This window comes from Lissotriton vulgaris, chromosome 4_1 (genome assembly GCF_964263255.1).
Source record: "Lissotriton vulgaris chromosome 4_1, aLisVul1.2, whole genome shotgun sequence".
Taxonomy (NCBI): domain Eukaryota; kingdom Metazoa; phylum Chordata; class Amphibia; order Caudata; family Salamandridae; genus Lissotriton; species Lissotriton vulgaris.
The window spans coordinates 2,065,057,338-2,065,066,420 of NC_141691.1; the positions used below are offsets into that span (position 1 = coordinate 2,065,057,338).

Here is a 9,083-nt window from a genome sequence, read left to right on the forward strand (position 1 = left end):
AAGTGGACATGTTAGTCTGTTATTTTGATTGAAAAGGATAGTGGAGGGATAGAAGAGTGAAGGAATTAAATTTTTTTTGGGACATCATAGCATAGTGGGAGGCCTGGGATGAGTAAAAAGGGATGTGGAAGGGAAAAGTCTGAGGGAAGAGTTTATATAGGCTTTTTTTGGGAGATCAGTATAGTTAAAGAGATGTCAGATGGTGCAAGGAGGAGAAACGGAAAGGGAGAGTCTAGAAAGGGCTATTTTTGGGGTCATGATAGTGGTATGGGGTTTGAGATTTTTAAAAAAAATGTATTTAAAAAAGTTTTATATAGCGCTGGCTGGACCCGGAGGTATCAGAGTGCTTTACATGAGCATCAGATCATAGTTACAGGTTACATTGCTACAAAGGTTACATAGTTCTTAAAGCATGGCAACATAGTTACTTGTAAGGTCGAGATAAACAATAAGCACAAATACGTAAGGGGAAAAGGCAAGGTGAGAGATTCAGGGGAAGGGGGTTGGAGCAGGGGAAGTAGACAGGTAAAGAAGGAGGGAAAGAGGACGGGAGGGTGAGAGACACAGCATGGGAAGAGGAGGGGAAGGGTGACGGGGACACAAACCGGTATACGAGTCAAGGCAACGTCCAAAGTCCAGTGAGCTGTGATCCCAGGGGAAGTGGTATCACTTCCCTATCTCTGTTGCGAGAGGCTCCCTTTACGCAGTGGACTCTCTCAGAGCGGTCTCTGAGACTCCAAGGCCTACATACTGGATCCTTCCCCGAAAAGGGGAGAGGGAGTGCTTTGGCAAGGGGTGCCATACCATACCTCAAGTGGGAGTGGCTCCCTTGGCGCAGTGGACTCACTCAGTGGGTTCGTGAGACTCCAGAGTATAAATATTGGATCTTTCCCCAACAAGGGGAGAAGGAGTGCCTAGTCAAAGGGCACAAAGGACAGGGGGTAGGCAGAGTAGCAGGCAAGGGGAGAGATTGAGGGGATAGGAGCTAGGGAAGAGATAATAAGGAGAGACGAAAAGAAGTCTGTCTAAAGACCGACTGGGGGTGACTACCAAGGAGGGAATCCACGGCCCATCTCGCCTATAGCTAAACCACCTCCTGGCAAAATAAATACAGTAGTGGACAGGCCCATTTCGGGGAGAGTAATATTCTCCTGATGGGAAGAGTGAGCTGGCTGTGGCTTTCCACAGCACCACCCAATCAATTATGGTAGGGACAGCTCCCAGCATTAACAGCAGTAAGAGGGCAGACATGTGTCTCTGTTGACCAGCAGTATGGCCCTTTCGAATTTCGAAAGGAAGAGGCTGTGCCACGGTGTATGTAGAAAAGCCCAGAGGAAGGATGTTCTCTGGTTTTGGCAAGGACTGCCAGCTCGGATTGTACTTATGACAGAGGTGGGACAGTCAGTAGGCATGTTTAGTGACAGGTAGTGGAGGAGGGCTGAGAAGATACCTTGAGGTTTCAGTCCTTTACAAGTATTTTCATTTGCTGATTACTCAGGATTTTCAACAATTCCTCCCCTTCTAGTTTTGCACTCACCACCTATCTGAGGGTCATCAGTGGCTTGTGAGTGACCAGTTGAGAGACTGAGGTTGATTACAGCTTTACAGAAGTGAATGCATTCCCAAGCCACCTGGGCGAGCCCCTTGTGATCACAGATTAGAGCAGGCGACAAGTATATCTAACACGTCATTCTGTGTTGGTGTAAACGTAGCTTTAGCAGAAGAAACAAGAAATCCTGCTGCATGACACCTGATGACAATGGCATCACCATGAGGTATACCATATGGTCTGAAAAAACAGCAAGGCAATATACAAGCTCTACAATATTGAAAAAACAATAAATAACAATGACATCTCACAGAAGCAGAAATAGACAGACAAAAGATTTCCAGAAGACTGCAGTCCTGGGGATAGGTAAATAATGTCTATGCCACAGAATGTTTGGCCACGTGTATGACCAACAGCAACACTAAAGTTGCCTGCATGTGAGAAACACCACCACATCCTTGGTGTATTATATTGATAGAGGTATAGGGTGAGAAATAGGGCAGTGCATTCGAAAGAGTAGTAGAAAGAGGTTTGAAATAAGTCAGAGAGTTGAGGTAGAAGATATATTAAGTATATATTGGGTGGGTAACATGAGTCTGAGCAGCACAGATGGTGTCATTAAATAACAAATCAATTGCATAGGAAGGCAGGGTCGCTAGCCCCGTTTTCAGAGCATCCGAGCACTCTAATGGGACAGAGAGTCTGTCTTGTTCATCGGGGTATAACTAAAAGACCTTGACCTGTCACTGTCAAGCAGCTGTGGAAGAAATTAACTCCCTGCGGCCTCAGTGCTCCTCTGAGCTCCCTGCAGCCTCAGTGTTTCTCCAAGCCCCCTGCAACCTCATTGCTCTTCTGAGTCTGCTGCAGCCTCATTTCTCCTCTGATTCCCCCCGCAGCCTCTGTGCTCCACTGACACCCTGCGTCAGTGCTCCTCTGAGCTCCATGCAGCCTCAGTGCTCCTCTGAGCTCCCTGTAGCTTCAGTGCTCTTCTGAGCCCCCTGCAACCTCGGTGCTCCTCTGAGCCCCCTGCAACCTCAGTGCTCCACTGAGCCTCCTACAACCTCAGTGCTCCTCTGAGCCCCCTGCAACCTCAGTGCTCCTCTGAGCCCCCTGCAGCCTCAGTGCTCCTCTGAGGCCTCTGCAGCCTTAGTGCTCCAGTGCTCTCCCTGCAGCATCAGTGCTCCCCTGAGCCCCCTAAGGGCTCCTCTGAGCTCCAGCAGGCTGACTGTTTCCCTGATCCCCCTGCAGTCTCAGTGTTCACTCGAGCCTGAGGGTGCCTCTGGACTCCTGCAGCCTCAGTGTTCCTGTGAGCTTCCTGCAGCCCCATCAATCCTCTGCCACCCACAGCCTCTGTGCTCCAGTGACCCCCTGCAGCCTCAGTGCTCCTCTGAGCCCCCTGCAACCTCAGTGCTCCTCTGAGCCCCCTGCAACCTCAGTGCTCCTCTGAGCCCCCCTGTTGCCTCACTGCTCCTATAAGCTCCGTGCAGCCTTAATGCTCCTATGGGCTCCTGAAGCCTCAGTGCTCCCCTGAGCTCCCTGCAGCCTTAGTGCTCCTCAGTGCTCCTCTGGGCAGGGAAAGATATACAGAGACTTAGGCCGTATCTTGAACCTGGGCTATTGTGATTAGGATTTATGATTGGCGGCAGCCCACTGGATGAACCAGTTCACTAATTAAAATCAAGAAACTGTACTGTACATTTATTCTCCAACGGTGACTCCGGAGCTTAATATCTCTAGGGCGGTCACCAATGCCTTCCTTCTTCTGTGCCTCTTTACTCCAAAATCACTCATTCTCATCCTGCTTCTCCATTTTATAGACTCTTGGCTGAAAACAGCTACTTCCTTCTATTTCTAACGTTACAAAAATGTGTTTCTCATTCACAGAATCAAAATGACCTGATGACCAGACCTGCAGCCACCCAGCACCAGAAAATTCCTGAGCTGCATCACAAGAAGACGAATTGTATCTGTGTGCAGAGTCTAAGCAACGTCCACTGGAAGCCCGGCCCTGTATACACATTGTGCTGTGTATTCTGGGGAGAAACACAGGCCTAGTGTGAGATAAAGCTTCCTAGAGAGCTCATCTTTATGGACACCCGTGAAGATCCGAACCAGGGACAACCTGTATCATTACATAAAGTGAAAACGTTTTACCATTATTTTTCTATATGTATCATAGATGTTCTGTTCTGGCGAGAAACCATATTAGTGTACAACGTCTGAGAAAAGCTTCACTCAGAGCTCACAACTGTGCTTGCATCTGATGATCCATAATGCATCAGATCCCCACAAGTGTACAAAGTTTTTTTTTATTCTAGTGTAAAATCAGTTCAAACCTCAGAATATCCTCAAAAGACACACTAGTACCATTGTACTACATCTGGTTAAAGCTTTGCTCGCAGAACTTTCTGTTGAATTGTCAGAAAATGCTTTCAGGGGAAATGCTCTACCACTATTCAGATTATCGGAAAAGGTACACTGAGGGGTCATTGCTGGACAGGCATGAAATAGTTAAATCTGCGGATAGGTCACATCAGTGTACAGAAAGTGGAAAAAGCTTCACTGAGCCAGAGAAGCTGTGGAGACACCAGAGAGTCCATACTGATGAAAAACCCTACAGTTGTTCAGAATGTGGAAAAAACTTCTCTTGGAAATCAACACTTTTGGTACATCAGAGAGTCCATACTGGTGAGAAACCTTATCAATGTACCGAATGTGTGAAAAGCTTCTCTCGGAAAATACACCTTTTGCAACATCAGAGAGTCCATACTGGTGAGAAACCTTATCAATGTACCGAATGTGTGAAAAGCTTCTCTCAGAAAATCCACCTTTTTCAACATCAGAGAGTCCATACTGGTGAGAAACCTTATCAATGTACAGAATGTGTGAAAAGCTTCTCTCAGAAAATAAACCTTTTGGTACATCAGAGAGTCCATACTGGTGAGAAACCTCATCAATGTACAGAATGTGTGAAAAGCTTCTCTCGGAAAAAATACCTTTTGGCACATCAGAGAGTCCATACTGGTGAGAAACCTCATCAATGTACAGAATGTGTGAAAAGCTTCTCTCTGAAAATATACCTTTTCCGACATCTTAGAGTCCATACTGGTGAGAAACCTTATCAATGTACAGAATGTGTGAAAAGCTTCTCTAGGAAAATGCACCTTTTGGAACATCAGAGAGCCCATACAGGTGAGAAACCTTATCAATGTACAGAATGTGTGAAAAGCTTCTCTCAGAAAAGACAGCTTTTGGCACATCAGAGAGTCCATACTGGTGAGAAACCTTATCAATGTACAGAATGTGTGAAAAGCTTCTCTCAGAAAAGACACCTTTTGGAACATCAGAGAGTCCATACTGGTGAGAAACCTTATCAATGTACAGAATGTGTGAAAAGCTTCTCTCAGAAACGACAGCTTTTGGAACATCAGAGAGTCCATACAGGTGAGAAACCTTATCATTGTACTGAATGTGAGAAAAGCTTCTCCCGAACAAAAGGGCTTTTGTTACATCAGAGAGCCCATACTGGTGAGGAACCTTATCATTGTATGGACTGTGGAAATGGCTTCAGTTTGGAAGAGCACACTGTTGAGACATCAGTTAACCCACACTAGTGAGAAACCATACCACTGTATAGAAGGTGGAAAAAGCTTCACTGATACATCCATGCTGGTGAAGCATCGGAGAAACGATCCCGGGGAGAAACACTACCAGTGTAAAGTATATGAGAAACAAAGAATCCCTACTGCTGAGAAACCCTACCACTGAGGAGAATTTGGAAAGAACTTCAGTTTCAAAAATTATTTAGTGGTGCATCAGAGAATCCATGCTGGCGAGAAACCCTTCCACATTTGAGAATGAAGAAAAAAATCTTCAATAAGAAGAACAACCTAGTGGGTCATCAGAGAATCCATACTGGCGAGAAACCCTTCCACTGTGGAGAATGTGGAAAAAACTTCAATAGGAAGAAGAATCTAGTGCAGCATCAGAAAATCCATACTGGCGAGAAATCCTTCCACTGCAGAGAATGTGGAAAAAACTGCAGTCAGAAGCAAAGTCTATGGTTGCATCACAGAATCCATACTGGCGAGAAACCCTTTTAGTGTACAAAATATCAGAAAAGATTCACTCATAAAAAATGTATGTTACGGAACCAAAGAATTCACACTGCTGAGAAAGCCTACCACTGTGCAAATGTAGAAAAAAACATCAGTTTGATGTAAAACCTAGTGGTGCATCAGAGACTTAATTCTGGCAAGAAACCCTTTCAGTGTACAGAATGTGGAAAACGCTTCACTATAAGAACAATCTGTTGCTACACCAGATAAACTAGTGAGAAACTCTATCAGTGCACAGGATGTAGGAAATGATTCAATCTGAACATTGAGACATCAAAAATCCACACAAGGGAGAAACCATGGAAATGGACAGAACGAGGGGAAAGGTAAAGGTCGATCTAGTGATGCAAATGTATGTATATCCAGAAATGTTAAATAAAATTTTAAAAAAGTAAGCTATGCTACTTCTGTATAATTTCCTACAGTTTTTGACTTTCAACTCTTGTTTAGTTTTTCTGTGATGCACAATGATTTAAAAAATGAATTACTGCACAAGAAACTTCTTATATGCATACCGACGTGCACATAAGGAGAGAAACACGCCCACATCTATATACAATGGATCATTGCCTGCCCCTTCAACTGCAAACATTGAGCCACCTATAAACATATGAAGAGAACATTTTTTGCACTTCTTTTTTTTCTTAAATTTTCGGCATGATTCACGGATCCAGTGTGACTCCTGCCTAATGCTTTTAAATAAATGTTTTTTTAGCCCGGGGGGTAGGGGTCCCACAAGAGGCCTAGGGGGCCAGGGTGTTTCTACACCTGCCCCCTTTTGTTTTTGTTAACGTTTTCTTTCTGTGACTCGGTTCAACTGAGTCACAAGATGGCTGCCATAACTTCCTGGTTTAAAGTGTTGGCAGCCAATCAGATCTCAGCACAAAATTAGGAGGGGTCGCTGATCTTCTGCGTTTCTAGATATACAACTGAAAATTATTTAAATAACTTCGCAACTTCTGAAAGGATTTACACCAAATTACAAAAAGGCCCTTTCCTGAAGCAACATCTACTTTCCTGCCAAATTTGTTGTGATTTCCTTCAGAAGTTTGGGCTGTGGCCGTGCCTAAAGTTCTTATGGATATTAAAATGGGGAAACCATGTTCTGGGACCCCCTTTATCTCATCCCCTGCTTTAGGGATCACTCTGTAACTTTCAATACAAGAGCTGAATTGAGCGTTCAGCTAGTTTTGAAAATTTCGTGAGGATTCGTCAAAAGTTTGCGAGGATTCGCCAATGACGCCAAAGCTACTGGCAAAAAAAAAACGCTCTTCCTATGGAAACTACATCCTAACTATGACTATCTACTCGCAACCACTCAATCAAAAATCATTCAGTAAAAAACAAACGTTAAATCTAAGTTATAGCTAGGAAATTTGTATTTATTCTGTCTATACAAACCCAAATTGAACTATACAAACATTAGCAATTCTAAAATTATAGTTATAACTTAAATTAGAATGTATGCACCCGCAGGTATAACTTAAATTTCTAATTTACGCACCACCTTCAATTTAATATGAGCCGCGCACCTCCGTACACGTCTTTTCAGATCATTTGCCTCACTACATCAAGTATCACTCGTCATGACAAATTAAGTTATGTAAGATGTGATAAGTGTTACGTGATGTAATATGCAAGGATATAACTAGTGCATCTTGAAGGGGCGATGGAGAAAGACTTATAGAGACCAAGAGACTCAAATGGACATGTAAATCCACAGGGACAAAGAGACGGAGAGCCTGATGTGGAAAATACAAACATTTTCTAGATAATGGCAGGGATTTTTAAAGAAGCAAAGTCTTTACCTTTAATTCTGTGCATTTCAAGTGTTTTCATCATATATTAGGGCAATGAAAGTCTTCCTTTCGTTTCATTGTGCAAGTTAGGCTAGTGGTCTGATACAGAATTTGTCAGAGAGTGTGTTCCATCGCAAAGGGGAATCTGGGAACTACATGTCCTTTTACAGGTGACCGTATCTGTAGACACTGACACAGGGATGTCCACCGAGGAGGGTCTAAAAATGTTCTACCTCTGAATCGCCATTGACTGGGATGCTTTGAAGGCACCCTTCTATTTTAAGATATATGTTCGGCTTGCTACACCTGTTAAAACTATTGAGAATGTTTCTCCCATCATTGGTGGCAGAAAGAATTCGGATCCTAATCTATACATTGTACGTTAATATTCTGGATCTAACCCAATAGGATGCCAGCGTTGTTGAAATGAATTGGATCTTTATTGACTGAGAATTCTTTTGCATGTGAACACAGTCAATCAAAAGTGAAGCTGATAAAGAAGTGTATGTTTTATTGGTACTTGTGAAGGTGCCTTTGAAGCAGGTGATTGATTGCATATATTTGGGTACGTATAGCGGCCAAGTTTACAGATTGCTCATGTGTGACATTTCCATGGTTTCAAGGTACTTATGAGTGACATTCTGTTGCCCTGCCTGTGACACTTAGAGTGACACTTTTCACATGTTAAACCAAACAATGAAGTGAAGAAAGTTGCAAAAAAACATTATTAAAGCATGGAGTGCTAGCACATTTGACAGCGATCACTGCACTGTTCACTTCATCTCTCAAAAAATCTCAGATGTGCTCCATGGAATACTGTTGAGCCCATCCTGGTTTTTAGCCCCAAGATGTGACCCGATGATGAAGCATGCCACCACCAGAGTGGGTGAGGCTCACCCAGGAACAGAATGCGACCCGATGATGAAGCATTTCACTACCAGAGGGCGAGGCTCACCCAGGAACAGGATGTGGCCCGATGATGGGGCATACCACCACCAGAGTGGGTGAGGCTCACCAATAAAAACAGCTAGGCTTGCTGGTTTATTGTCACAAGGAGGACGCAGAATGTGCAGTCTTGAACTCTACGGTCTGGGTGCGATTATTGTAGGGTCGGTGGATACCTTTGTGTGATGGATCTAACTAGGGAGGCCATGTATTGCAAACCCCATTGCAGTAAATGGTTTTCCTCTCACCCATTCCTGGACTGAACCATCTGGTTCTTTTGGGCATTTCTATGAGAATGACTCAGAATGCTCCTGTGACATCTCTTGTTAATCAATGGATAGCCCAGGCAATCTCCCAGGGTGAGGATGAATTCTTTAATAAAGCGATGGGAAGGTGACACCTGCAGTCAATAAAATAAAGTGTACGTGGCAAAGGGGCCTGCCACTCTATCGTCTGGTGCTGAGTGCATCTCATAAGGGGAAAGATACCTTCTTGGTTGGAGGAGACATCCCCAAGCTAAGCAGAGCATGTACAGGTCTGACTTATAAATCTTATCGAGTAAGAAATATGGGGCATATCTCAAAGTCCTGCAGCAACTGCTGATGTTGATTCACTGTACACAACATGGGATCTTTCACAATGAGCTATAGGAAGGTTGTGATTCAAATCGTA

At 43.9% G+C, this 9,083-nt stretch overlaps 1 pseudogene across 1 annotated transcript in view; it reads left to right on the forward strand.

Annotated features, from left to right (window-relative positions):
- Positions 1 to 5,447, forward strand: part of LOC147724992 (uncharacterized) — a 39,846-nt pseudogene extending 34,399 nt beyond the window's left edge. Inside the window, exon 2 of the transcript XR_015309945.1 lies at positions 3,434 to 5,447. The product of XR_015309945.1 is annotated as an uncharacterized LOC147724992 (transcript). The remainder of the gene's footprint in view (positions 1 to 3,433) is intronic.
- Positions 5,448 to 9,083: the final 3,636 nt, after the last annotated feature.